The sequence below is a fragment of the Bolinopsis microptera genome, chromosome 1, assembly GCF_026151205.1.
Source record: "Bolinopsis microptera isolate Bmic1 chromosome 1, MBARI_Bmic_1.0, whole genome shotgun sequence".
Taxonomy (NCBI): Eukaryota; Metazoa; Ctenophora; class Tentaculata; order Lobata; family Bolinopsidae; genus Bolinopsis; species Bolinopsis microptera.
This window is the reverse complement of record NC_087072.1, coordinates 12,863,880-12,871,066: the sequence shown is the minus strand read 5'-3', so window position 1 is coordinate 12,871,066 and position 7,187 is coordinate 12,863,880. Positions and strand designations below refer to the sequence as shown.

General features: G+C 40.4%; 1 long non-coding RNA gene across 1 annotated transcript; it reads left to right on the top strand.

The window, feature by feature from the left end:
- Positions 1 to 4,950: 4,950 nt before the first annotated feature.
- LOC134822299 (uncharacterized) lies at positions 4,951 to 5,982 on the top strand. Its single transcript, XR_010161166.1, has 2 exons — positions 4,951 to 5,284; positions 5,709 to 5,982. It is a non-coding gene; the product is annotated as an uncharacterized LOC134822299 (long non-coding RNA).
- The last annotated feature ends 1,205 nt before the right edge of the window (positions 5,983 to 7,187 follow it).

Genomic DNA, 7,187 nt, shown 5'->3' with positions numbered 1-7,187 from the left:
ACACTGTGAGCACAATGTTATGTTATGATTACCCTTGTCAGTTTTAGTTTACAATGATATTTCAATTCCTTGTTTCTGTTGTAAAAGAAAGCACACAAATGACCTTACTTGAATATTCCAGCTGACACTGTTCTTAACGTATATAATAATCAGTTCTGCTAGGATACAACCAGATTAGTTTTCCTATTTTAAAAAATCATATAGTTAATCCATAGAGTTGTGTCAAATGATATTGAATCTCCGAAAAAGAGTGACAGAGGTTAAGCTCGTTAGGTTTTGCTCATTAAATGTTTAGGCAGCAATTTTTGATTAATTGTTCTAATTCTCGTTGCAGTGCCCTCGAATCATTGATAAACAACGTAAACTCAATTTACATAAACCAATATTTTCTGGTGTTACTATATCCGCCGAAATTCCCTTTCCTCAGGAACGAAAAATCTATTATACCATAAATTAAGTCAAACAATTGCCTAAAATTGTTGTAAACTAAATTTCATGGGAGGACTTATTTTAAAGGAGACTAAAATTTCAGCAGAGCATATACATGATATATGATTTAACGAATTTAAGTATCGTTAAATTTATACAAGTCGCTACTGCGTGTTATAGGTAAATGTATGTGATGCTATGTAATTGATGTATGTAATGTTGACTCGTCTTTAAATAATTTCCCAGATCGAAAATATTTTAGTCAAAAAAGCTAGCTGAATAAATTTAAAAAAATTAAATGATATGGAAAAATGGTCTTAAAAATACGACTAATATTGTTGTTGACTTGAAATTAACAAAATTTGTGACTTATATTATGGTAACCATAATATTTATGGGAACCAAAGTTATTGTGAACCAAATTTTTTCAGGCATGGTGGGCTGAACATGGAGCTACCGAAAGCTGCGAATCATTTAGAAATAAACTCAAATGCAGCAGACAGACAGAAGCATTAGTTTGAGTTAAGTTGTAAAGCTTCTTTAAACTTTTTCATCACAAAGAGAAATTTGTGTTAAATAGTAGTGGTAAATTTAAAGGGCGTGTTGGTAGACCTAATACAAACTTATATCAAATATGCTTGTTGATGTCCTTAAATATAGAAACTTAGAACTTAGAAATTTGAGTGATTTAAATGAAATAAGGGATATTGCTAGCTGTAGGAAGTGTTGGAAACTGTTGTACTAGGCACAGATTACGTAGTTAAGATGTTTTCTTAATGGAGTTCTATTAACTATGTATGATCCTGTTTTATAATAAGACTAGAAAGCCCGTGGTAACAGGGACGAAGCTAGTAGTATTCTTTGAAAGAAATTTTTAATCGCATCAAAAAATATCCATCTCAACCGAAGATACAGCCGATTTAAATATAAAACACTTTAAACACAACGTAATTACCACAAAACCGATCAAAATGACGTTAAAACAATCTTTGCACGTGCATGTGTGCATTAAAACACCGTTGCTATGGAACCTTTTGGTTGTTACCTAAATTCCTATTTTTCATCTAATTTGCACGTGGGCGGTCGTACAGATTATTTGTATAGAGTCGTATATAATGTTTCTTCTTAGACTGCCAGAGAGCACAGAAGATGGCTACTAGACAGCTAAAATCGATACTTTACGAGCCACCAGGGGAAGCCTTTTTTCGATGGATAAAGTAAGTGCACCGACTTTTGACGCTTAAAAAAGTAAAAAGGACTTTTCACAGAGATATTTTGGTACCATCTTATGATGGCCTCTCATATGTATCTTTCGCCTTTCGGATCAATTTATTCCGGTCAACAAAGTTTCCTACTCCAGGCCATAAAATTGCTCCGTCAAAAACGCTATTATACCGGAGTTTTATTATAGTCCGGAGTTGGACGTTTTTCTGTACGCTTAGCTTGTCAATCTATGGTGTAGTTACCGTATAATATAAATGCTGTGAACACATTTTTCACTTGCTCGTTGACGAGGGTCACGTGATGGTAGGCGAATTTGTCAAGTTTATACGACTATTGTAATTGTACAATAAAATATTTATATTTTTGTATCCTTGTATCCGTGACCTCTGACAGGACACCGGTCATCTCGCCCAATTTTCCCGGGAGAATCAGATCTCATGTCAACTAGCGCGTGATCATCCCGGCCTGGGTGGTCCACTTGTAATGTTGTCAAACGGGAACCTCGGCCTCGCACATCTGGTAGTGAAGTACTGATTACAGCTGCAGGTCCTCCAAATTCACGAAGTCCAACAAGTCCTTGTATGAGCCATCAGTGTAAATCACGGTACTTTTCTAATCATAATCGCTTAGCTTGGCATCATTCAATGGACATTTGTTGTTCAAAAGAAGAAAAGTCAAAAATGAGAGTGAACGGTGACTGCTTATTGCATAAGCTCTTAAATCTGCTAACCGTACATAGCTCCCGCAGCTGTCTACAGTTGCTGGGCTCGTTCCGGGTCAGAAATTTAAAGTTTACTGCGGCGTGGGGCTACATCGTCGTTCTGCTGTCGTGTACATTTAAGAATGTGGTGTGGAAAGAGTTCTGACTTTTCCTGGAGTAAAGATATATGTCGGCCGTCTTTGTCACGGAGAAGTCTTTAAAGCTTTAAAGCTCTGAGCTTGACCTATTAAAAGACAAAAGATACATTTGCACGTCACGAGTAATGTGACCTACTGAAAAAAAATCGGGCAATTTGAAAATTTAGTCAAGTTCACACATGCACAATCAACCCCTCATTGGTGTGATCCTCTGATCCGGGAAATCGAGATGTCCTCTCACAAACAACAGTTATTAGTAACAAGCATAACACGATTTTCCAATCTATTAACGAAGTTTGAGCATTTAGGGTCAAAGCAGAGACTTGGGTCGATGTGAATCGGCTTAAAAATAACAAATTTGGGGTATCTTTATTTTACATCTTGGTCGAGACCTGTCACCAGCAATATGATTTCATGTTGCCTTATTCAGGCGGGCGAAACTCACGTTACATGCGATCTGATCATCTGACTCTCACGATCGAGATCGGTAGCTTTAACTCACCAGCTCCAACACGGTTTTTTAGACTTTTTTCGGTTTTTCGAGCTGCCCTTCTCCCCTGAGGCCACGATGAAAAACATACAATATATTATATCTTTATTCTTTATATGTTACATGCATTCCCCTCAAGGGTCGACCGAGTCCTCGGCCTCGGCCTCGGTTTTACCGAGGAATGGCGATTTTTCCTCGGCCTCGGCCTCGGCCTCGGTCAGGAGGACAATTCCTCGGTTCGCCTCGGCCTCGGTCAAAAATAGATTCGAAATTCCTCGGCCTCGGCGAAATTTGACGATTTTACCGAGGATTTGACCGAGGATTTTTGTTGAAATTTTGGGAATTTTTCTACAGACTTACAGAGGTTAATGTAAACGAATTTGTAAAATTGAAAATAAAACGACCAATTGACCAGGACACAAAACTAAAAATATCATAGTCTAAGATTCATCGTCTGATGAAATGACAATATCTGAGCACTCTGAATCAGAATAGTCTTCTGTGCACAGCTCAGAAGGGGGACAGTCCTCTTTATTTGGGGCTTCAAATTCATTTGGACAGGGGCCGAAGTCGTCCCCAAATGTTCCGATGTTCTTTTTGAGAAACAAGCACCCCTCAAAGTTTGTTGGCTTAAGGGGGGGGGGGGGGGTTCACCCTGATTTTTTTGTGAAACTTGGTTTCGAGATAGCAGTTAACTAGGACCGGTGACCGAACATTTGAGGGGGTCCCGCACCCCAACCACCAAACGGTGCCCGCGGGGCAGCCACGCCCATATTTGCTTCAAATCAGGCCAAATTTAGCAAAATACCCTGAACATGCCCAAAACCCAGATTTTAGGTAAAAAAATTTGGCGGCCAAATTCTAAAATTTGCCAGGCATTTTTCAGAATTTGGCCGCCAAATTTTTTTAAGGCCTAACTTAAAATTTCAATACAAGACTTAAGGTCGAAATGCGATTCTACGTTGATTCTGAAAATTTCATGTAAAAATATTGAAACCCTATTGAGTTCTATTGTTTTGAGTGAAATCAGTTTCGCAAATATCGCAAACTGAGATATGGGCAATTTTGTTCATTTTTTGCGATTATTTGAATACAGAATCCACAGTTAGGTAGATACTGAGCTGATAATCATAGAGAATGTGTAACATAGGCTTACCTTCCATATAAAGTTAGTTTCATTCAAAAATATTGATATTTGATCAATTTATGGGCCAAAATCGACCAAATTTGGTGCGTATACCCAAATATGGGCATATGGTTTTTGGCTCATAACTCAGTCATTTTTTGTCCAATCTTGATGAAAATTCATATACGAGTTCAAGGGACCACTAGCTACAAGTAGAGCACCTAAAATCTGGGTTTTGGGCATGTTGAGGGTATTTGGCTAAATTTGGCCTAATTTGGACCAAATATGGGCGTGGCTGCCCCGCGGGCACCGTTTGGCGGTTGGGGTCCGGGACCCCCTCAAAAGTTCGGTTACTGGTCCTAGTTTGTTGGTCAACTGCTATCTCGAAACCAAGTTTCACAAAAAAATCAGGGCGAACCCCCCCCCCCCCCCCCCCCCCCCCTTAAGGCTGAGGCGATTTAACTTCAAATTTCACTGTCAATTACTCAGATCATGCCTGGGCATGCCCACTCCTGACTCTTGGCGAACTTGCCCCTTCATAATGATTGTAACGTGTGTACACAGTATAGTACACAGTACAATCTGATTAGGTACAGTGCGGTTTTCCTAATAAACAATGCCCTTTTTCCCAACAATTTTTCTGCCAAAATTCCTCGGCCTCGGCCTCGGCCTCGGTCAAAATTTGCACTCCTCGGCCTCGGCCTCGGCCTCGGTCAAAAAAAAGAAACCTCGGTTGTCCTCGGCCTCGGTCTTAACTAACTGTATTTTCCTCGGCCTCGGCCTCGGTCGAAAATCCTGCCCTCGGTCGACCCCTGATTCCCCTGCAGTAGTGAAAAGTAAATTGTTTGTTTTATTTCAGTGTCGACAGCTCAAACTATGGTGGTATCTTATCGCTACAATGCTGCTAACTAGACTCTTGGATGAAGTTAAGTTGTTTTAGTCAGATGATTTACTTTTTGGCGTTTCCTACTGCCCTAGTTATAGTAGTTCAAGGTTTAACTGTAAATATAGTGTTAAGTAAGTTTCAATACTTCCCTGCCACCTTTTCAGACATTGCAGAGATGTGTGACCGCACAATTCTCAAACCGAAGAATCAAAAGGAGTTATTGATTTATCGGTATATAAAGTATGTATGCTTTATCAAACAAAGCCACTAGGTAAGCAAATTCAAATATTTTGACAGTTCATACTTCATACTGCGGTTATACATTGCAGCCAATGCGCAGCAAACAAGAGCTTGCCACGAGCTTGCCACTGCTATAAGCATTCGTATTCGTAGCTTGTTTGAATCTCAAATTTATTCGAATTATCATAAGTAGCCGGAAGCCCGTCCTGCGGACGGAGTTCTTCAGCACAAAATCGATTCTCAAACATTTTAAATCTACCCTTTCTCATTTCTACTTCTTTTCCTTTCACAATTTTCATGTTTTTTAAAAACTTCTTACCCCTATCCATGTCACCTATGATTCATGCATTTCTAGCTTCTCGGACAGTGCTGTCTTTTCCCTCATTGGCAAATCCTGAAAGTTTTATGAAAAATATAGATCAGAGTTATGTTTGTTCTGCACGTCTGCATTTCAGGTATTCGTGACACAGTTTACGTGTGATGACGTGGGCATCTCTCAACACACTTTGCAGCATGAGCGACGGTGCCCTGGCGGGATATCTGGAAATGTAGCCTTGAGCTCAGTTTATTTTTCTCCGTCACCTCACCCGGGGGAGGGGGGGGGGAGCCAATGACTTTGGGTACTTTGGGGACAAGTGCAGAATTTCGCCAGCAATTTAACCTCAAGTCTCCAAGATTTTTAGCCCCCATTGGTACCCAAAAGTCTCCTTTAGAAGTCATTTAATAAAAGATAATATCAAAACTACATAAAACTCGCCAAAACTTTGGGTACTTATGGGGACAAATGGAAAATTTCACCAGCGATTTGACCTTCAGTCCCTATGATTTTCGTCCCCATTGGTGCTCAAAAGTCTCCATCAGTAGTCATTGCCCCCCCCCCCCCCTCATCCTGTGTCGGCTGTATGCAATTCTGATTGTACCACGGTTAAAAAATGCCAGTTAAATGTACCAACTCTCGTTTTATTTATTGTACCGACTCTCGCTCTTCGACCACGCTTTTCGTCTACTTGGCGTAGGGCGCGGTAAGATTTCATGTAATCACGCACACACGTATCGCGCGCGATGTAGAAATAAGTGCACATGGTCTTGTGGGTTCAAATGACCCCCGTAATCCATGTGGTGGGGCAGGAGGGTCAAGCACTGTTTTTTCTGAAATGACCCCCGTAATCCATGTGGTGGGGCAGGAGGGTCAAGCACTGTTTTTTCTGAAATGAACCTCCTGATCCATGTGGTGGGGCAGGAGGGTCAAGCACTGTTTCTGAAATGAACCTCCTGATCCATGCGGTGGGGCAGGAGGGTCAAGCAATGTTCTTTTCAGGTTGACCCTCCTGCGCCATTATATGGGACTACTGCGGACCGTCTACGGCTACCAGCCAAACCTTGTTAACGAAGCCGCAGTCAAGGTCCAGTGAACTACGTGTACATGATGTTGCTCTACCACTTTGACTTAACATATTTATGTCCCTTATATTAAGCGCTTTTAACTACCGTTCACCGAACCTTGACCATGCGGCTTTGATAACAAGGTTTGGCTAGTCGATCGAGCGTGCTAAATCACTTTACACTCAATATTATTATTCTAATATTATAATACGCTGCGCTGGCGATTAAATAGGAGGTGCACGATAAAAATAAACTTGCTCGGATTTTAAAAATTTTTGTACTACTGTTTTCTAGAGACTGTGAGAATTTTCACAATACCAAATTTGTCATACATTTTTGGAAAGATCAGTGAATTTTGCCTAGGTGCCATATTTGATGGTGCGCGGCTTTTGGAGCAAAAGTAGCTGTAAAAGTCGCGTAATTTGACCAAATTCGTTGATTTTTGTCGTATTTTGTCGTATTATTCGGATATATCTTCAGTTCCTTGAATGAGATCATTCTGAAAATTGGCGACGACCTTCTAATAGGGCTTGCACAACTGTCCGAAAAAA